This window comes from Panthera onca, chromosome A1 (genome assembly GCF_046562875.1).
Source record: "Panthera onca isolate mPanOnc1 chromosome A1, mPanOnc1 haplotype 2, whole genome shotgun sequence".
Classification (NCBI taxonomy): domain Eukaryota; kingdom Metazoa; phylum Chordata; class Mammalia; order Carnivora; family Felidae; genus Panthera; species Panthera onca.
Window position 1 is genome coordinate 202,061,206 of NC_138339.1, and position 24,556 is coordinate 202,085,761.

Consider the following 24,556-nt stretch of genomic DNA (forward strand, 5'->3'; position numbering starts at 1 on the left):
TTCTGTGTTGGTATTTAATGTTACACATGTCAAAATAAAAAGAGAAAAAATAAAATGAGAAATTCCCACAAAAAAATGAATTTGAGGGAGACATGATAAGAAGTTAAACAGAAACTACTCCTAATTCTCATATACTCTCTTCCTTCTCAGTGTCCCTTACTTTGTAATATCCTACATTTGTGTGACATATTTTTTATAATTGAAAAACTAGGAGATACGTTATTATTAACTAAAACCCATCATTCGTGTTAGTGTTCACTTTTTGTGTTGTATAGATCTATGGGTTTTGTCAAATGCATATCATATATCCACCACTCCGGTACCATACACAATATCTTCATTTCCATAAATAGCTCCCGTGTTCCACATATTCATCCCTCTCCCCTCTACCTGGACTATTTTCTCAAGAATTATCTAAGCAACTTAGTCATATGGTGGACACATTAGAAAAATAAGTCTGTGCAGAAAGAGGAAATTGGAAATGGATGCTGAATCAAGAATAATCACTGTCCACTATGGGAGGAATGGAAGTTTGAGTGAGGCAGTGACTATGTTACTATGTTGCCCACTGAGAGCCAACAGATATTCAGAAAAAGTTTAAGTAAACACCTGCATACAAGCACAAGCTCTTAATTCGACTTATTGTCCATACTCTTTTTGGTTTAAGATTCAAATATTTCTAGCCAAGATCATATTACTCTGAAATAGTCTTTATCATGGATATGCTATAACTATAAATATGAGCAGATTAACACAGAATATTTAACTCCAGAAAAGAAGAGGCACATGATATCCCTCACTAAATACTTCCTTCATTTTCCCAATGATTTATTTTACAGTCTTCAAAAATGTACATTTCCTGAAAATTAAAATTAAATTATAGCTATATACATTAAAATGCAATTTCAGATTATCTAAACTTTAAAATGTATACAAATTTGAAGCTGTTCTAGTTATTACAAGGCTTATTGTACTTCCCTGAAAGGTGATTAAAAATCAAAAAATCACAGCAAAACCTAAGGGAGAGTGCTTAATTCTAAACATGAGATAAAACTCATTCAATTATTTGAAATGCGGAGCCCTCTGTGTATTGGTGGATTGTGTTTGTTTGTTTTAGAAAATTGATTCATTTGAATTATCTTCTATTTTCATGTAAATACTATGTACCTTTATCTTTCTTTACCACTTTCTGTATTTTCCTTTCTAGGTGAGTCACTGATTATCTGAATTGTCTAGGAAGCCATAGGCATAAGAAAAATAATTAAAAGTAAGGAAACAGATACCAGAATCTGTTCTCTTCTAATTGTTATCTTTATGGACGGCATTTTACTTACAAAACAGATACATAGGTAACCTGGAACTGCCAGCTCCGAATGAGGAAATATCAGTATCCCGAATAGTTGCATAGAATACAGATAGGGTTCTTAGACTTCAGGATTTTTGAATGGCTTGAGATTGAGTCAGAGTTTCACTGTGCATTTCTGGGTTCCTACTTATTTTATGATTTCAGAAGGTAGGTCCTCCAAGATGAGACTGAAAGGATTATGCCTAGAACCAAGGAGGGACTGAGACTTGTGGAGTTTTTCCAAAAGGGATAAGATTGAAGATCCATTAATAGAGGTAGAGAGGACTCTGCCTGGAACTGAAGCATTCTTTGTCCAATAAAGGTGCTATTACTTCATATTTCAAAGAAAATCTGAAGGATGTTTGAAACATGTCAATACCTCATGAAAAACAGAGAAGATTTTAAGAATTCTCTTTGCTCTTATAACTTAGAGTTTCATTAATCTCTACAATCAGACTAGGTATCATTTCCATAATATGATTTGAGGTACCCTGCTGTGGTGGAGATAACCAGTGCTAACTCTGCATAAGTTTTCTCCTGGTCAAGGCAAATGGGATAATCACACTTCTCTACCCTTCTTGAAGTCTAATTGATATTATAAATTCTGGTCAATTAACTTTGAGTAGACATAAATGTAATCTTCACTTCTGAATTAAAGCATTTAATGGATAGTTCAAGGCTTTCTAGCACTCCCTCCCCTTGCATTGTGATATCCATATATTGAGATGGATATACCATGAGGTCAAAGTGTCACTGAACTGCTATACAGAGGACAGCTTGTATGTAACATCACCCAATTTTAAATGAAAATTTGCTTTTATGTGAAATGTTTTCCTGTTTTGGCAGAGAGATTTCTTTGCTGTTAACGCAACATAGCCCATCTAATCCCGATGTGATACTAGTCCAACCACAATGCTACACATCTTTAAAATCAAATTGTTGGAGTAAACACCTGATGCTTCTAGATAGCAGGAAGGTGGTGAAGACTAGGGGGAGGGTGGCATATACATGGCTTTCTTGCTAATGAATTTCATGTACTTTAAAGTACTGGTGCTTGTGACCTCTTAAAACATTAAGAACTATGAGAAATTTCAAAATATACTATTGTCAGTCAATGATGCCTAAAAAATTAATTTTCCTTACCAGATTTTTAGGAAAAATAGAAATGACAGAACGAAAAACTTCCCATCTCTGATGCTCTAAACAGCTTATTTCTGGTCTTTATAGATGGCTGCATTAGAAATTACACAAAATTACATAAAATAAGCAACCAATCAAGAAAAAGTATTATTTCTACAGAAATAACATTTGACCTGTGTAATATAGTTTATGTAAAATCATGTGTGCATTTGCATTAACAAGAGTAAATGCTTTAAAACAAGAGTAAAGAATGCTTTTGATTTAATGTTAAGTAAAAAAATCAGATTATAAAAATAAAACATATGTGCATAAATTTAATACATGTATATATGAAGACAATAACTAAAAGGTGTCATGGAAAACAAATGTCATATTTATTATATATCATTCTGATAATAAATTAGGGTATGTGAATACATAAATATTGTGTAAAATTTGTATTTAGTTTTAAATATATTTAACAAATAATAAAGATATACTATTATAAATCACTTAAAACTGCCAGGTAGAGTTTATATTATTTAGGACTTATGAATGATATTTACGGACATAAGAAAGTACACATAAGGAATTATTATTCCTTAAAATGTTTACTTTTCTCTTTTGAAAAGTCTTTCTAGAATGCACATTGATGTCAAGGAATAAGCAAAATCATACATTTACACATGAAGATTTTAAAACATAGTTTCAGGGGACTGATTGCTTCTTTCAATGTCATTATTTAAAATCTGACTTTCTTATACACATACTGGGTATTTCATCACATCACTGTTAGAGTCTCTATGATTTGTAAGTTTCTTAACAGAAAAACCTCTGATTTTAATATCCCCTACCATGTCCCGCACAGAGTTTTACAATAAGAGAGCTTAATAAATCATGTCAGATGACTGAATTGATTGAATTTTATTTAACAAATGTCTTTCTCTAGCTTATATTAATAGTGAGAAATTTGATTTCATGTAACATTTTCTTTTAAGAGTTTTGTCCCAGACTTGAAGTTGCGTCTAGAATAAAGGAATATTCTCTTAGGTTATGTTTATATATATTAGGTTTTGTTTATGTATATTGATACAATAAATCCCTAAGCATATTTAAAGATATTTATTATAGGTCCATAAATTATGAAAAGCAATTCATTATAGGATGATGTGTATTTAATTTGATTTAAATCTTTTCCCCCATTTAAAATTTTCTTTAAAATAGTTATATAAAACATGTATCAGGTAGAACTTTAAACCAGTCATCTACTGTTTGCTGAACATAAATATATTCATATTCCATAAATATATTCATTTATCCATAAAGAGAAATTATGGAAATTGCCTTAAAGAAACAAAGGCATAGAGGAAATTGTAATGAGAGGAATATTCTACATGTTAGAAACATAGGGGAAGACTGGCCTAAGATCTAGGATGAGATAAAAGCTGGAAGCAATTCACATTAAGTGCATATAAATCTTAAAATGAGGATGAGGCACAAAAAGTATTAAAGATGGAAAGCTGCAGGTGAGGAGCATACGATACAAGAAGTGCCCCCGTAGGCAAATAATGAGAGCCAGCAAGGGAATAGGAGGAAGATCAGAGGAAAATAATATCCAAGAAGTTAACATGTTCACATCTGTAAATCTGCCCTTCCCCCCCCCCCCCAAATGTCATGCTAAAACTCATACAATTAATTTTCCATTTGCCAATTACTCTACCCTCAGCTTTTATCTTAGGTTATGGCAACCCATTGTTCCAGACATTCAGCCTAAGCATCTTGGTGGTACCCTTGATGTCTTTTTCTCTTTCCCACCCTATATCTACTCTTGTAGGAAAACTCATAGATTAGTTTTCCAATGATATTTAGAACTTGACTGTGAACTCTTTCCCTGCCATCACTGTGGTGCTCGCTGACATCTCCTGACTAGATTGCTATAATAGACTGGTAATTGGTGTTACTTCTATGCTTGCCCACTGACAATTTATTCTCTTCAGAAAACAAAAACAAAAACAAAAAATCAAAAACTCCCCATTTCAATAAAAGTAAAAGCTGTTGCCTTAAAATAGTTCATGCAGTCTTTCAGGATCTAATTTTCCATTGACCTACTCTCTCGATTCTTTCCTAAACTACTGTCCACCTTGCTTATTCCACTGCAGCCACCTCTGACCCCTTGCTATTCCTCATAGACCAGTTGTGCTCCAGCCTTAGGGCCTTTGCATTTGCTACTCCCCTCAGCATGAAGTACTCAGATTTTACAGCTGACTTCCTCACCTTGTTAGATTACTTGCTCTATTAGCACTTTTCATTGAGGCCTACTCTAGTCACACCATTTAACACTAAGTACTCCACGCCTTCAGTAATTGCAATCCTGTTCATCTTGCTTCACTTGTCCCTTTTTTTGCAGCAGTAATTTAATAATATGCATTGATTCTTCTCTTTTTCTCACTTCATAAACTCCAAAAAGGAAGAGGTATCATTTTTGTATGTATTGATGTATTCCAGGTGCCTAGAATACAATCAAAAACACAGTATGGGTGGAATATATTTCTTAACTAGATTGAACATAGGAGTAAAAATGACAAGAAAGATGTGGAAGGCAAATTGCCAAAACTTATAAAGAACTCAAGTAAAATTGAGATTGGTGCCTGAAGCAGCCATGGTTCCTTAAAAGAAAAGAAAAAAAACCAAAGATAATAAAGATGTCAAAAAGAAGATAAAGAAGGAGAAGATGAGGAAGGAGGAGGAAAGGAAGAGGGAGGAGAAGAAGCAGGTTTTCAGAATAGGAAGAAATGTGATAAAGGACTCAGAGGCTTACACAATATTGAGAATCCTTTAAAAAAAAACTCATGAAGTCTGGGTATCGGAATCATGGAACACCAAAATGCGAGATTTTCTGGAAGATTCTCTGAAGCCAGTGACAAACCTCACAAACTGTCTGCCAAGACCCAGAAACCTGCCCTAATTTGCCTCTTGACAAATCTCTTTTGCCTTCCAAATCTCAAATGAATGTGTTTCATTAGTGGAATATATCTAAAACCCTACTAGAAAGGGAGTCTAGAAAATCTAATTTCAGGGCTTTCAGATCCTATTGTACTGGGAGGAGCAGCAACCACTGAGAGAACCATGTTAAAGATGAGCACATGAGAATGTTTTGAGGAGATTTAAGAAAAAAGTATGAGATTAAGAACACAGAAGGAATATGTACTTTAGACAGGTTGAAAGATCATTCTTTTACTAACTTAAGGCATAAGCCAATACATTTAGGTGTAGATCGTTAATTGCAAAAAAAAAAAAAAAAAATTTTTTTTTTCTTAGAAAGTCACTTTTTTTCTTTGAATGAATGAGAAAATGATTACTCAGAGCACTGAGAAAGAGAATGAAATCCCAAACTGTCAGAGTATATCCTGAGGCCCAAGTGTTAAAGGGGCCATGAATAATTTCTTGATAGTAGGTCATAATCATTAGTTATTGAATGAATGAATTGGGTACTGAAGGCTCAGGGAAACACTAGAATTTTTTTTAAGTTATTTGGTTAATCAGATTTCTTTGCTTAATCAATGCTTTGTACATTTATTTAACCACAGATGCTTTATTTTTCCACTGCCTATTATCAACTTACAAGTTAGTTCTCCACAAAACACATACTGAAAAACACTGTCCCAAACATACAAATTGTGAATAATTACTGAATTAATATAGAATTGTTGTAAATCCAATAATGAATTCTATAGAATCTCATTATATTTTCCAATACCCGGTGTATATATATGGTTGATACTAAAATTTACTTATTTTTAGAGGTTCCTTACTTAGTGGGAATTTTAATTTGGGGAGGATATACATTTATATTCCAAATCAAATGAAGCTCCCATATTTCTGTTTGCTATATCTTATTTTCATTTTTGCCTTGATATCCCCAAAACGGTCCATGAACAAGAAACTTTCATCCCAGCTTCTATTCTCACGGCCATTGCTGACCTCTCATTCCTTCAAGAAAAATGTCTTTGCTCCCTGATAATTTCTTGTTTGTGACTTTCCATTGTAAATTCTGAATGAGCTCAGAAGTGGGAGTAATACCGAACGCTAACTGGAAATTTTGACACCAGACGGATTAATCTTGTCAAGCAAAGATTCTACAAGTCCTTTCCTATTTCCAGCAGGAGTACAATTTTCTCCCCACCTGACTAATTGTGCTGTGCTTAGGTCTTCACCCTTGGTAGAATCAACAGCCTTATGAGTGAGGAGCATTCCTCTGATCCTCCATCTGTCATTTTCACCGTTCGGAATGAGCCAAGTCGTTTTCTCTTCTCTGTTTTAGAATTGACAGAAGTGTAAAAAAGAGAGAGGGTGGGAATTATGAGCAACTATCACCATTTTATGTCTACATATAAGATTTCGGCAAAGATAAACTGGTCTGGAACAAATATTTGAACACAGCAAAACATAATTGAAAAAAGTCTAACACAAATAATACATCTTCAAACAAGACAGGAAAGGCTTAAGAAGTATAAATAAGGCATAAAAATGTCTGATATCCTCAATTTTCCATTTTGCCCCTGTAGACTTTTCGTAAGTGTAAAAGGAAAAGATCGTCCCTTAGTTCTTGCTCAGCACCCCATGAAGCCAATTGGTAGGGAGTTCTTATCTTTCAGAAAGGACTTTGTAGTGATGTGAGCATTGGAAAGCATAAAAAGAGACACAGATGAAAGAAATGCAATGTAGAGATGTGTTTGATTAAAAGAATAAGCACCATAATTCTTTGAAATTCTAGTAAATTCAAAGGAAATTTGAATACTTGTAACTGAAAAAAACTGATTACAAAAAAAATGGTAAAAAAAATCCAAGTTAAGTACTCTGAAAATTAACAAATTGAAATAACCTCTTTTTATTTTACATGAATTATTTGGAGAATCACTTATCTTCATCATCCTGCATTTTTAAACATACCTATGAAATTACCCAATAATTGTTAATTTTATGGTGTGTTCTTAAAAGGAAATGTGCATGTGATTTATATTATAGAAGGATAAATTAAACTTGTAAAAAAATTTCAACCTGTTAAATATTATTTTAGAATAGGAACGACAGGGGTCCTTCACAGGCTGGCTGTGAAAATCTACAAACGTTTTATACTCTTGCCTAGTTTACTATGCTGAAAATATTTGTACTCTTGCCCCATTTAATATGCTTAAGATAATTTTGGCATACAGTGGCTACAATGAATAATTTTATAGTCCAATGCTATATATCTTTTATTTAAATAACCTCTTGTATATCTATTGCTCAGCATTTTTAGCAGCTCTGCACATTTCTGTGTGTGCTTGCTTTTATATTCGCTTTACATTCTTTTGTTGTTTAACTTTTTGGCCCAAGAATTGTTTAACAGTATGTTAGTTTCTAATCATACTGCATCTATTTTAGATTCATTGCTAATTTTTTACATTTTTCCCTAATGAGAATACAGACTGAATGAATGCCATTGATCTTTAATAACCACTTTTTTTTTTGCCTGTTATTTATTCTTTTTTTATTACTGTCCTGTGGCATGTTTTATATGTGTGCTCACAGGAACTGTTAAATATTTGATACATCTGTTAATTTGTTAATGCTTCATTTATAAAGTTCTCTTAAAATCTTAACAGATCCCAAATACATTTTTTTAAACTGATCTAGCTCCCTGTACTTTTGTCAGCTTTGCTTAATGTATTTTGTGGGTCTGTAAGGTTCATAAAGACTTGTGATGGATGTATATCTTTGTCCCAATGTTAATTTTACCAATAAATAAGGCTAAAATATTTTGCCTTTTGCTTGAGCATTTCCCATTTCCTACCCTCTATGCATGTGCGTGTTTAAATGTGTTCATTGTAAATTTTAGATAACATACTGTCCAATCTTGTTTTATTTAGTCTGGAAATCTTTGGATTTTAGTTTGTGAGTTTAAAAAATTTACTCTATATGTTAATGGAAGATTGTTAAAGGACTCTTCTCTCACGTTATTTCATATTTTCTATGCATAATACTGTTTTTGTTAGCTCCCTCCCAACTTTCCCACTTTATAGTGAGAAGGTCAAGTTTTCTCCATTGGGTTAATAGTTATGCACTCCTTTTTTGCACACATATTATTCCATTACTAGACAATCATTTATGTTAATTTACCATGTTTAAGTAATCACTATTACATATATACACACATACATATATACTTTAACAAAACTAGTATTCTAAAATACTATTATTTTCTCATTTAGCATAAAAATGAAACCTAGTATGGAATATTATTATTCTTTGATAACTCCTTGAAAATGGTAATTCCTCGAAAACTCCTCGAAAATGATAATTTCTTGAAAATTCCTTAAAATTGAAAATAATAAACTGGTTTAAAAAACTATGAAATGCCAAAATTTTTTATCACACCTTCTATAACTCTTCAAGCATTTCCTTAATTTCTTTCTCTGAATATAAATATCCTCCCTCCAAAATATTTTCAACATGGATTTTATATGGCAAAACCAAGATGACTTATATATCTGATGATGTTTTATTAGTTCCCACATTTAAATGAAAATTTGAGTAAACATTAAATTTAGGGGCAAAAGTGGTGTTTTGCAAGGAAAGACACACACACAAAACAAAAACAAAAATCATCTTCTTGCAATCAATATTGCTGTTGAGAAATCTGATACCAATGTGATTCTTAGAATGACTTTCTGAACTCTCACAAAATTTAAAAATTTTCTCTTTGGCCTTCTATAGTCTTAAATTTCATATACTATATATAGGATTGGGATTTATTTTTCACTCCTGTTTTTTATTTTATGAAATCTTTCAACATGGAATCTGGGAGTCATGATAGAAAAGTAGGTTAGCACATTACTGTAGAATCAGCTTCCTCACATTCAAAGCACACTGCTGGTAAGATTTACCACGATGATATGCAGGAAATTTACTTCACATCTTTATGCTTCAGTAAAAAAAGGAAAGTGGGGCGCCTGGGTGGCGCAGTCGGTTAAGCGTCCGACTTCAGCCAGGTCACGATCTCACGGTCCGTGAGTTCGAGCCCCGCGTCAGGCTCTGAGCCCCGCGTCAGGCGCTGGGCTGATGGCTCGGAGCCTGGAGCCTGTTTCCGATTCTGTGTCTCCCTCTCTCTCTCTGCCCCTCCCCCGTTCATGCTCTGTCTCTCTCTGTCCCAAAAAAATAAATAAAAAAAAAAAAAAAAAAAAAAAAAGTTGGAAAAAAAAAAAGGAAAGTACTCACTAGGTTTCATGAGGATTAAATGTGAATTATCACAAAAATTCATAGATTTTATTAATGTCTCTATGTTCAGATTTAGAAAGTTTGAAGATATAATCAAGCAAATTACAATTTTCCTTGGAAAAAATTATTTCTAGTATTTCTACAAATTTCTGACTTGTAAATTGAAAATAATAAATAACTAGTTATAAGGTCAAATTAATTCACATAAAGTTAAGATAAGTACGTATATCTATAATAAATATATATACTAAATATGTATCTACATGTATACACACATGTATACACCTACATACACACAAAGTACACATATACATGTACAAGTGTACTGAGGTGTATGCATTTGTGTGAAAATATCAGTTATGTCCAGCACACAGCAAGAACTATAGAAATCTTACTTGTAGCTATTATTAATGTCCAAAGGAAAAGTTAAATGCCAGTCATGATGCGTTAATGGAATTGGGGAAACGGTGAAAAGGAGAGATCCTCCTACATTATGCTTTATTATTGTTGTTATTGCCCTTTACTATTTTAAATAATGTTTTTAATTTAGAATAGTTTCATATTTACAAAAAAGTTGTGGATATAATACAGGACTCACATAAACCCAACACCCAGTTTCTGCTATCCTTATCTTATACTAGCATGGCATATTTGTTATAATTTATAAACCAATATTGATACATTATGATTAGGTAAGGTTTATGTTCTTTTTCATATTTTATTGTTTTACCAAATATCCTTTTTCCGTTACAGGATTCTATTCAGGATACCCCATGACATTTAGCAGTCATGTCACCTTAAGCTTCTCTTGGATGTGACTGTTGTTGAGTGCAGGTGAAAGACTTTTTAGAATGTTCCTCAGTTGGGATTTGTCTGCTGTTTTTCTCATGGTTACAGTTATGGAGTCTTTGGAGGAACACCACAGAAGAAGTGCAATTTTTAATACATCATATCAGTGTTCCATACCATCCACCTGAGCTATCACTATGATGCTAATCTTAACCATCTGGCTGAGGGAGTGTTTATCAGGTTCCTTTATGTAAATTTCCTCTTTTTTCCCCCCTTTCCATAACGTATTCTTGGAAGAAATTCACAAATCACACTTAAAGAGTAAGGAGTTATGCCTAACTTCCTCAACAGCAGAGTATGTACATAAATTATTTGGAATTCTTTTGCATAGGACATACGTCTCTTTCTCCCCATTTATATATTGACCCAATTATACATTTATGTCAGCATGGATATATATTTTTTATATTGGGCTAAAATTTAATATTACTTTATTTTAAATTCTTGCTTAAATGGTTTCAGCCTTGACCACAGTGAGCCTGAACTTTCAGTTGTCTTTGTCCCTTTGACATACTCTCATTGCTATGGGTTCATTTGTTTAACTTTCTAGAGCACATATAAGATGTTCAAAGTTCATCTTGTATATTCTCTGACCAGCCTTACATTCATTTTTCCAAGGATCCCTGGGTTTCTTTTATTGGATAATGCCATTAAAACCAAGTTTGGGCTCTAGGTTTGCTTGTTGCTCTGGAATGTCATTGTTTCTGGGCCTCTCGGTGACAGAGCAATGAAGAACAAATTTGTATACTAATAGGATTATATACACACACATATTTCTTTTTTTTAATGAGAGAGAGAGAGAAGAGGGAAAAGTGGCAGAAAGAGAGAGAGAGAGAGAGAGAGAGAGAGAGAGAGAGAATGAATCCCAAGTAGGCTCCACACTCAGCATGGAGCCCAACATGGGGCTCAATCTCATGACCCTGGCATCACAACCTGAACTGAAATCAAGAGTCAGACGCTTAACCAACTAAGCCATCCAGGTGCCCCTCATACATATTTCTATCTGTAACCATCTCTATCTATATTTAGCTAAACACGAGTTTATACCTTTGTTTCAAAATCTAATCCATTGCCCCATGGACAATCTAACTTCAATCTCTTGCTTATCTCTACTCTAATATCCTACTCGAATACTAAGAAGCCTGACTCCCAAACGTTTGGCATCTATTTGCTTAATTGCTCAATTCCAGATTATATGTAAAATAGTTTCAGAGTTATTAACTCATATTCCTGTGGAAAACACCTTATCGACAAGTACAGAGTACTTATGAACAGTTCGTTTTGCCCTTAGTCTTACAGACGTCATTCATTTCTGAAGTTATTTAGATTAATACCCTGTAGTGAGGTTATATATTTGTAATATAGTTAGACTATCTTATCAAAATCTGCATCCCATTCTGGGATTCCCCCTGACCTTCAAAATAATTAAATTCACATAAATTAAGGTTTACTCTTTGTTCTGTGAGTTTTGACAAATGGATAGAATCATTGATCCTCCATTGTAGTATCATACAGAATAGCCCTCTAATCTAAAAATACTCTGTGCTTCATCTCTTGAAATCACCCTTCCCAAACCCCTGGTAACCAGTGATCAGTTTAACATCTTGGTAGTTTTGCCTTCTTCAGAATGCTATAGAAACGGAATCACACACAATGTACACCTTTAGGTTTCTTTTTTTAAAGTATATTTATTTATTTTTTAATATTTATTTAATTTTGAGAGAGAGAGAGAGAGGGAGGGAGGAAGGGGCAGAGAAAGGGAGACACAAAATCTGAAGTAGGCTCCAGGCTCTGAGCTGTCAGCACAGAGCCTGACGCAGGGCTTGAATTCACAAACCACGAGATCATGACCTGAGTTGAAATCGGACATTCAACCAATTGAGCCACCCAGGCACCCCAAAAGTTTATTTATTTATTTTGAAAAGAGAGAGACAGAAACAGAGATAGAGAGTGTCGGGGAGTGGTAGGGAGGGAAAGAATCCCAAGCAGGCTCTACAAAGTGGGGCCTGAACTCAGGAACCGTGAGATCATGACCTGAGCCCAAATCAAGAATCAGATGCTTAACTGACTGAGCCACCCAGGCACCCCGCTATGTACCCTTTTGAGACTGTTTCTTTGATTTAGCAATATGCATTTAAGATTCAACCAGGACTTGACAGTTTTTTTTTCTTATTACTGAATAGTATTGAAATATATCATAATGTCTTAGGTTGTCAATCAATTCAACTATTAAAGGACATCTTATTTTTTCCAGCTTTTGATGATTAGGAAAAAAACTGCAGTGAACATTCATGTACATGCTTTTGTGTAAACATGTTTACTGACCATTGGGTGTAAATCAGTAGAGCTATTATTGCTGGGTCATAAAGTAAATTTATGTTTAACTCTGTAAGAAAATACCAGTCTTATAAAATGTCTATAACATTTTCATTCCCATCAACCATGAAGAAAAGTTTCTATTGTTTTGTACCCTCACCAGCAATTGATACTGACAGGTTTATGGATTTTTCCCATTCTAATATTTCTGTAGTGGTATCTCATTATTGATGAGCCTAAGGAAACTCATTCATTTTCAGTTTTCTTAGAGTTTTGGAAGGATGAGAGTGACAACTTCCAGATTCTTTACATGTCATAGTTAAAACCAGAAGTCCAAACAAAGGCATTTTTCATCATTCCTGCTTGCTGCCACCTGGCCAGGCATTTCCTGTAGTCACAATGCCACTTTTACACCTTTAGAGAAAAGAAGCACAGAGAGTCACCCACTCATTTCTGTCCAGCAGCTCTTCCTCAACAAGGGCTTCCTTGACACCTGCACTGGCACTTCTGAATGAGCTGCTGCTGACTTTAGAAAAGTGGGCTGGCCTTTACTGTACTGAAGCTACACAAGTGTGTACCAACATTATCAGAACTTAAAAATATTTCCAAAAAAAAAAAAAAGAATTTAAAAAGATTTCCTCCAACTTCTCTCCTTAGCAGGCTTTAGCCACCTGCCCCTCCCCTAACCTTACCTTAAATAAGTGCATTGGAATTCAATAGTCTCTCTCACTCCTCCATATATATATATATATATATATATATATATATATATATATATATATATGTATATGTATATATATATGTATATATATATATATATTTTTTTTTTTTTTTTGAGAGAGAGAGGGGGTGGGAGAGAGAATCCCAAGCAGGATCCATGCTGTCAGCACAGAGCCTGATGTGAGGCTTGAACTCACGAACCATGAGAAGTCGAAGAGTTGAAATCACGAGTTGGACGCTCAACTGACTGAGCCACCCAGGCACCCTAGAGTTTCTCATATTTTTATAGTAACTTTTCAATAAAGTGCTCTTGAGTTTTCATAGATTGTATCATATAGTATGTGCATATATATATATATATATATATATATATATATATATGTATGTTTGTGGATTTAAAAAAATGAATTAAATGATAATTCAGATTGGCTAGTCATGTACTTTAAGGGTAATCAACTATTATTTTAGCAGAAAGAACAAACTCCAGATATGATTCTTACAAATATTTCGGCCACTTTAATTTTTGATCAAGACCAGAAATGCTGCTAATTAGCATATGAAGGTCATATATAGGTTTTTCTTGGTGAAGTTAATGGTTGATTAGTAACCATTGCAAACATTAGATATGCGTTCCCATTAGCAACATTAAAAGTATTCAAATTATGAGAATTGGCTAAAATATTTTAGACACTCTAGATATGCAAAACTATGTGTCACCTAGATCTTTAGTGAGGTCACCTGTGCTTAATCCCTAAATTCCTCTAGTCCAGTTACTGGTATGGAGCATTTCCTGTCACCTCAAATTGACCATAGGAGTAAGAGAAACCTGACTCTGAAAATGAACCCAGAGTGAACCCTTTCTGCAACTCAGTGGTTGAAATATCTTACAGAACAGCAAACTAGGACCTAGTCAGGCTTTGTAGAACAAGTTTTAGGAAATTTCTGTGTATGTGTGCAGGCTTATATATAAAAATATTTGTCAGATAAATGTTTGTGATGATGGCAACATTTAATCTGTAACCGCCCCCCCCCTTCATTATAAACTATAAGCAAGGCAGTATAGGAGATAACTACATCTGTTTCAAGCTTAACCAATGGAAACAATTATTCCCAAAAGAAACTAAGAACTCCATATAACCAAACTAACTAAGGTTGATGTGCAATATTTAGTTCATGAAATTTGCATTCATCTTTAAATCTACTGCTCGCCAGGACTGACCAGAAGACTAGCAATAACTTTCTGTGTTTACAAGCCTGGAAGCACTGTTATTTTTCTTCAACATAAAATTATGTATTTTCGGTTCAACATAGTGTATGCTTCCTGCCAGACAAAATTATGTATTTAACTCACTTGGTTTAATATTCTGCTAAGTGAAGCATTTGATTTTAGATTATTATTTAGTGAACACTAGAATTTATTATCAGTAGTGTGTTATAGGAAGTTTGTTCTAACTATTTTCAGGGGGATTTTTCTTGCCTATAATCTGAATTTTTTATTTTATATAATTTCCTTCTTAAAATATTACTTATTAAAATTGCATGTACTGTATGCTACAGAGAAAAATTTCCCCTTCCATATCTAGAACTAAATCTTGTAAACACTCTACTTTTCTCTGCTTATGAATATTGAAATAGTTACACAGCCTCTTTAGGAATATTTTCTAGTTTTCACATGTATATTGCATAAGAATTTATCTTAAAATACACAATTATTTCTCTTAGTTTCACTAAATCCAATATAATTGAAGGAAAATAGGAAGTGAAGATACTTATAATTTCTTAAAATTTTTGCATTTTATGGCATGCTATTGGTATAGAAAATAAGTAGGGAGGAAATTAAAAATGTAGTTATGATGTGTAGATATTTCATCGTCCATCTAAAAACATAGTGGATCCAGTGCTTTTATGCTAAGATTATTTTTGTCTGATGGTGTTACCTCCTTGTTTCCACAAACCATGCACTAAGCAATAGATCTTGGACGATCAATAAGTTCTATAATTGATTTAGACAATACTGCTATGTCTAGAGGTTTTGAAATTCATTAAGAACTTTTTCCAACTTATTTTAATTTTTAGGATAAGACAGTTTTGGAATTGATCGGGTTTTAACTTAATGATTCTGTAAAAATGCTACAATAAATGAGTGAATCGTACCATCTGAATCTTTTTGCTATTTTCAAATAAATCCATGTTTTCAAAGTCTGGGCCTGAAAATGGTAAATTCCAATGAATAAAACATAACCAACACATTAGAGACCCTCTTGTGCACCTTCTCAGTAACCATCTACTCCAAGGACAGTACTGTCATAACTTCCAACACTACAAACATATTTTGTCTGGATCTCACATTATTAATGGAAAATGTGACCTATATTCTTTTGTGTATGTCCTTATACATGCAAAATTATATTTGATAGACTCATAATTATACACAAAGTTCATTCTCAATGTTATATAATATTCTATTATATGGATATAACGATATACATTTACTGGTTGATGAATATTTTGATTATTTAAAGGTTTTAGCTATTACACATTTTATGAGACCATAAAATTCCTGGTTATGCAATTTTACATATACAGATATATGTTTGGAGAGTATTATACCAGGGCTAGAATTTCTGGTCTTTAGTATACATATGTTCAGTTTTAGTAGGTATCACTATACGCTTAAAAATTCTCATGAATCAGTAATAGGAAGACAGATGACCCATTTAAAAAATAATGTGGGAGAATACTTAAAGAGACACTTTACCAAAAAAATATATTTGAATGACTAGGAAAGATGTGAAGATCTCATTCTCATGAGAATGGGAAATTCAAATTAAATATACAAGGTATTTTCTGTTTCAACAGCTCATTCTCTCTTCTACCTGGAACTTTCCAGTCCATATCAAAGTAATAGCCTCCTACAATACCTTTTACAAAACTACCCACTTAAATGAAATATGTGTCTAGACACATACTGTTAAGGACATCACAGTATTAAAGTACATATACATATTCAACCATGACCTAGGTCCTGAACCATTTCAATTTTGCAAAGAGATATATTACATACATACTACACCCCAACCAATGCATCTGTAGTTTTTGTAGTAATACTGTATTGCATATGAAAGACATACTTCATAGTGTCGATATTAAAAGTATGTATCCTTGAGAGTTTTATAAATGTATGTGCGTTTGTGATGTTAGCATATAATTGTTGAAAAACATAGGGTTGAGTTCTAAATAGATCTTTAAATTTATTACATTCGGGGTGCCTGGGTGGCTCAGTCAGTTGGGCGTCCGACTTTGGCTCAGGTCATGATCTTGCGGTGAGTTCGAGCCCCACGTCTGGCTCTGTGCTGACAGCTCAGAGCCTGGAGCCTGCTTCCGATTCTGTGTCTCCCTCTCTGTGTCTGACCCTCCCCTCCTCATGCTCTGTCTGTCTCAAAAATAAATAAAACATTTAAAGAAATAAATTTACTACGTTCTTTTATGAAGTGTAACATACAGTGTTTTATTCATTTCAGGTATAAAATGTAATCACTCAACAATTCTATACATTACTCAGTGTTCAAGGTAAGTGTACTCTTAATTCCCTTTATCTATTACCCCCAATTCCCCACCTGCCTCAACCTCTGGCAATCACGTTTATTCTCTGTACTTAAGAGTCTGGTTTTTTTGTCTCTTTTCTCCGTTTTTGTTTCTTAAATTCCACATACTAGTAAAATCATATGGTATTTATCTTTCTCTGACCAGGTTATTTCACTTAGCCTTATACCCTCTAGGCATATTCATGTTGTTGCAAATGGAAAGATCTCATTCTTTTTATGGCTTAGTAATCTTCCACTGTATATACACACCATCTCTTCTTTATCATCTATCAAGGGACATTTGGCTTGCTTTTTTAAAAATGGTGCAATAAACATAGGGGTGCATTTGTAACTAATGCTGCAATAAACACAGGGGTGCATACATATTTTTTGAATGACTATTTTCATTTTCTTTGGATGAATACCCAAATACTATAGAATTACTTGATCATATGATAATTCTACTTTTAATTTTTTGAGGGACCTCCATACTGTTTTCCATAGTGGTTGCCCCAATTTGCACTTCTTCCACCAACAGTGCATGAGGTTGCTTTTTCTCTGCATCCTCACCAACACTGGTCATTTCTTGTCTTTTTTATTTAAGCCATTCTGACAGGTATAAGTTGGTGTCTCACTGTAGTTGTGATTTGCATTTCAACCAGTATATTCTTGAAGGAAGACTTTCCTCTTCAAAGAGACAGAAAATAGAAAGTTCATCTACTCTGTTTCTAATGTAATATATACTATTGAAGAACATAATATGTTCCTTGGAAACCAGAAATTAATCATGTATTTAAAATAAACATGAGCTCAATTAAACATAGGTTTTCCAAATCTAAACCATTATTCTTAAAAATTCTGGAGATATTTTACTTCCACATATCTCTTATAATTATCATATGTACATGTTAAAACATATGTAGTGTATTACACTCATTTCCAGAATCATTTATCTTTCTCTCTTTCCTGTCTGAATTCTGTAGCTCTATGTCAAAACTCATTTTTGTTTTGAAATGAAAAAAAATACATTTTTAAAAAAGGGCAATTCTACCAATGCCATTTTGTTGCCTAAGGTATGAAAGCTATATAAGTGCTCATAAAATTCTGTAAAGAAATGAAGACGACCCTGTAAATCAACTTTAAGGTCAGCTCTTTTATCCTTGATGACAGAAAATGCACTTGGCCTTGAGATCCTTGAAAGCAGAGAAGCTGGTAATTTCCCATACTTGTTGCCTGATGATACATTATAGTTTAAAACTTGTTTCTTTCATCATTCCAAAAAGTATCAAATCCTAAATTTCAATTTCTTTAGAAGTTTTATTTTTTCTATTTTATCTTTCTTTCCAATATATATTGCTATCTCCATATTGATTTCAGAAGATTGCTTAAGCACTGATTCACACAGAACTTAATGTTTTATTAAATAGTTTTAAATATTTTAACAAATAATTTCACAGTTAAAGTATAGTACATTGATCAATAGTTGAACAAATTTGGTATTATCTTTGTCTATTTTGGAAATCATTAAATTCAAGGGAATTTTATTACTTGGGTTTAAGTTAGTTTTTTAAAAAAATTATAACTAAGCCAGTATTAAGTATTAACATTGGGAGATTCCCCTCTAAGTACAGCCTCATTTCTCCAAGTAGGATGGGTTACTACCTTACCAACTGCTTTTACAAAACATCAGTGACCTGGGGAGCCTGGGTGGTTCGGTGGGTTAGACTTCTGACTTTTGCTCAGGTCATGATCTCGTTGTCTATGGGTTCGAGCCTTGCATTGGGATCTGTGCTGACAGCTCAGAGCCAGGAGCTTGCTTCAGATTCTGTGTCTCCCTCTGTCTGCCCCTCCCCGGCTCATGTTCTTTCTCTTTCTCAAAAATAAATAATTTTTTTTAAATTAAAACAAACAAAACAAAACATCAGTCACATGGCTAAGAGTCCCTATCTGATATTTGCTCTCCTACTTCATGGTTCTTGATCTTTAGAAAAGCAATTTGACCTTCAGTTTTCATTTCCATTTCATTACTTATATCAGAATCATGAACTCTTGTTTTCCAGACTGGTTCATAAGTTTCTTCACCATCAAATTCTCAGAGTTTTATGTGGTAGTAATCAATACAGACGTCATTCATTGCTCCTCAAAAGGACTAACAAAAATCTCCTAAGTATTCCTGAGTTAACAGATTTTGATAAAGAGTTACCTCTAAAATCTGAATTTCTTAAACTCAGAGGAAAATCCTGAACCTAACAAAGTGTTCACTTATTGTACAATGTTTTCAAAATCAAAATAACTGGAGTTGGGAGAATGTAGTTAAGGATATGCTCCAAAATTCAATGTTAAAACCTCAAATCCCCATGTGATAGTGTTAGGAGATGGAGCTTGTGAAAGGTAATTAGCATGAGATAAGGTCATAGAATGGAGCCCTCATGAATGGGATTAGTGCCCTCAACCAAGTCAGGAGAGGTGGTGCCTCCCCTCCCTGCTGTCTGCCCTGTGAGGATAAAATTAGAAGTCAGCAGTCTACAACCCAGAAGAAGGTCCTCACCAGAACTTGACCATGAGAGCACCTTGATCTCAGACTTCCAGCCTGTAGAAGTGTCACCAATAATTTTGTTATTTCTAAACCACCCAGTCCATGGTATTCTGGTACAGCATTTTGAACTAAGAAAATAGAGTATTTTTTCTCCCATGTCTATATACAAATATTGTGCTTGGTACTGCTTTTCCCACATCTTTTACCATACGGATAAGGCTATATCTTTATACAATCCAGTTTTCCTGTGGTTCTCTCAGCCATTATCCTCCCTGGATTTGCTAGATACTGAGGAACTTACTGATTTTTCAAACGCTACACTTGATTCTTCCAGTCTTTTCTCTGCATTTCATTATATTAGTGATTGTGATTTAATTTTATCTCACAACACTAATATTTACACCATGAATAAAAAATGCTATAGGTAATATGGGAATTACATTTGAACAAGGGAAAAAGGTATTCACTCATCTCAGGTACATAGCAGCATTCTCAGGCCCAGATCCCAGAAAGTGGGAGGTTGGGTACTTTTAATAAGATTTTCTGGACTCTATGATGTATCCCTACTTACTAATAAAATTTCTGTCATTGGGGAAAAAAAAAAATGGTTTCCTGCATTTGTCCTGTGACAAGTTAGCAATTTCAATGCTTCACTGGGAGCTTGGAATTTAAAATTTTAAAGGTATTTTTATCTTTTAGATCCCTAGAGCTTTAGGTTCTCTCAATTGAGAGATATGAAACACTGAAAATAGAAAGCAAATGTTGGAAATCAAACTTGCTTGCTTCATCTTTTTCATTTATTATTATTAATATAATTGGTGAAACGATGCACCCTAAACATACACTTCTAAGCTTCTTTCTTAACAATAATAAGAAACAAGTATGGCCTGTTGTCATCATCAGGAAAACAATTCTTTATATGGGGTCAAATAATCTAAATGTCAGTAGTGCTCAGTACAGCAATTCTATCTGGCACCTAAAGAGGAAGGAAAACCTGGAATACAGAAAATCAGAAACAACTTGGCAAAGGAACTTTAGGAACAAAAAAAACCGTGGTCTAGAATAGCTAGCTAAAGATCCAAGACCAGGACGGTGCAGAGAGCCAGAATTCTGACCCAGCAGAGCATCTAGCTTTAAAGCCCTACTCTGACACTTTCATTCTGGGCTACAGTAATGAGCAAGACAGCTTGATAATCTAAACCCTTCTAGATATTGCAACTTTGTGTCAATGGGCGTCATCTGGAGGTTACTCTAATCCCCTTTCAACCAGTTTTCCACTCTGCAAAATCCAGTTAACCTAAGTGCCTACCTCATAAAATTGTTGTGAGGTTAAATAGTAATTGACAGAATGTGTTTAGAAAAATAGCTTTAGTAAGTGTCAAATAAGCATTGTCATGTGCATTTAAACTATTGTAAATAACCTCAAACAAATGTTCTCAGCAGTGCCATTAATAAGAGTTTGTTTGTGTGTTTGTTTGTTTTCCCACTTTTCACTCCCTTTTCTTTGTGGCAGGCACCAGTTTCTAGTGGTGGCCACCCATCTTTGGTGTTCTCTGGGTTGGAGCTATAGCTATCCATCTGTCATCTGTCTTCTGTCATCACATGGCAATGTCTCTATGTGTCATCTGCATGTGTGTTACCTTTCTTCTGATATGGATGCCAGTCATATTGGAATAAGGGGGCACCTACTTCAGTATGACCTCATCTTAACTAATTACATCGGCAAAACCCTAGGTCCACATAAGGTCTCATTTTGAGGTCTGGAAAGTACAAGAATTGGGGGATGGAAGGGCACCCCAGAATACCTCTTAAGTTTTGTTTTTGCTTTGTTTTGTTTTTAATGCCAGAATGATGTTTAATCAGGGATTCAGAGATATTTAGCGCTACTGGAAGGTTGTGGGAATAATAGGAAAAGCAGGGGCATAGAGAGGCTACCGCTAGTGATATCAGCTGCCTATACAACCAAAGTGACTACATCTAAGATGGTCCCCAAAGATTTTGGAAGCTACTATTCATCTTGGCTGTTTCAAGTCTTGAAGTTGACTTCAAGAATACTTAAAAGTCAAGGGTAAGTCTTCTATTTGACAATGCCCATACTTTCTCACAGCTGCTACCACAAAAAGACTGCATCTCTCTTTTATCTTCCAGAGCTCTTCATAAGTACCCCTCATTGTTAAATTCAAACCAAACGCTACATACAAATAAGTTGAGGAAATACTGTTTCCAGTCACTTCATACCCCCCAACATTGTTCCTCCGGGGGAGAGTGTAAAAGGATGAGGAAGGCATTGAGTACCAAAATCAGTACCCTTCACAGAAAGGTTTCTAATCACCCTGCTGAGACAATCACCCAATGACTATCCAGTGGGACATAAATATTTGTCTTCTCTCCTTTCATAAGTCCACATAAGAAGTTTCTAGTAATCACTGGAAAGAAAGAATGTGCAGCTCCGTTTTGGATTAGCAATTGTCATAAAAACAGCACAAATAGCATTAGAGAGTCAAAGGTGACCTTAAAAATGGGTAGAGCTCCTGAAGAAAAGGTTCTGCTATTTTTCTTCCAAGGTAAAGTCAAGGATCACAACAATTATCTCTAATTACAACAAAATGGGAAGGATTCATTTATTTCCAAACCCCTCCATAAATGTCCATGAGCCTGGGCATTGGACAAGCCATTCTTGTCAAGCCATTCTTGTTACTTAATCATGAGAGAAGTTAATTCTGGCTTTTCACACAATACTCTAATCATTGGGCAAGTTCTAATTTGGTTGAAGATACTCAATAAAAGATCTAAGACTTACTGTCATCAACAATTAGTGAATATATATTCATAGTGCTCTTATATACATATGTGTGCACATGCACACAGAAAAAATATATGGCAAAATGAACGCACATATGCAGCAATATACACATACACACATATACAGCAATATATATATATAACATATATATATAACATATATATATATATATGATATATATGATATATATATATTGCTAGAAAATCCTAGCTTTCTGGCTATCTATGGGGGGGCCTGGAGGAGGGGGGGGAGAGAGAGGGAGAGAGAGAGAGAGAGAGAGAGAGAGAGAGAGAGAGAGAGAGAGAAAGAAAGAAAGAAAGAAAGAAAGAAAGAAAGAAAGAAAGAAATTATTTGAGTAGATTCTAGGAGAAGGAGAAAAATATCTACTTTGATTTTACCAGGCAAAATGAAGGACATCACATTTTCTTTGTTGGCCCCAACCAGAAACTTGGACACTCTAATACTATGACATTTCTAGATACAACTTTAAAGAGAAGAGAAGCCAAATTTTCTGTGCTCAGTACAGGGAAAAATCACAACTTTATCTAAAATCATCACAGAACAAGTGTTATTTAACTTTTTTTTTACATATCCAAGTATCCCTTGAAACCTCTCTGTCTACAATGGTTAAGCAAAGTGAAAAAGAAGGGAGTATTCCACAAAGCGCTGTCTTCAATCTACTTATGTTCCATCAAAGGCTCTATTTGGAAAAAAATCTTCTTTTGGAATAATTGTTTACCTCATGTGTTATGCAGAACATCCAATATATTTAACTCGGTAATCACAACAAAATAAAAGGAAATTATCATAAGAATATGTCACTTTACCTTTTGGTACATGGTAGGAAGAAAAAGGAGGTTAATGTTCCAAAATGAAAATCTTCCAATCTCCTAAGCATATGTACATCATTTTTATTTTAAACAACTATTTACATCAAAATTTCACATTTAGCATTTTATATAAATAGCTGATGAAATCATTTTAATGTCACAATACATTTATTGCATAAAATAGATTATCCCTTCCAAACTGCAAACTATGAATACCTGAATTGGTCTATCCTTATGTAACCAGTAGAAAAAAACAAAACAAAACAAACACAAAAACATAGAAAGAGATCAGACTTGTAGTTACCAGAAGTGGAGGTGGGGTGGAGGGAGGAAGAATTGGAGGGAAGTGGTGAACAAGTACGAACTCCTAGTTATATGATAAATAAGTATTAGGGATGGTAATGTACAACTTGATAAGACTATATCTAATACTTACACGATATATAAGAAAGTTGAGAGAGTAAGTCCTAAGAGTTCTCATCACAAGAAAAATTTTCCCTTATTCTTTTCTTCCTTTTCTTTTCGTTTTACTCTTTCCATATGAGAAGATGGATATTACCTGAGCCTATTGTGGTAACCATTTGACATTACATGTAAATCAAACCATCATACTGAGTATCTTAAATTTATACAGTGATGTATGTCAATTATTTCACAATAAAACTGGGGGGTGGGGAGAAAGTTCTCATAAAAAAAAAAGAACTTGTCAACTATTTGTATTACTCCTCAGTAGTCAGAAACCATCTCTGGAGTTTGCTAAAAATAAGTCATTTCTAAAGTATTACTTCTAGAAATAAAGATGTCATTCACTTGCATTTATTTTGTTCTCTTTCCTACTCTTCCTCCTCACCATTTTCCATCTAAATGGCTCAAATAGAGACAAAACAAGTGTATAACTAGGTCTTTCTTGATCGTTAGAAATAAGAGTAATCAAGGAATATGACTCACAATGACACAGGCAGTAACAAAAAGTCACCATGATCTTTGGCATGGGTCCCACCAGAACAAAAACTGGAAGTCAAGCCTTCCCCAAGGCAATTTCAAGCCACTTAGAGTTGCAATAATCTTAAAAACTAGATCAGCTTTAGAAATTGGTCTTCAGAATTATCCCCTTTTCGAGGGGTACTTGAGCGGTGCTAACTGTCATCAAGTTTCCATGGTTACAGAATTTCTCAAGCAATTATCCTTCTTCTGTAG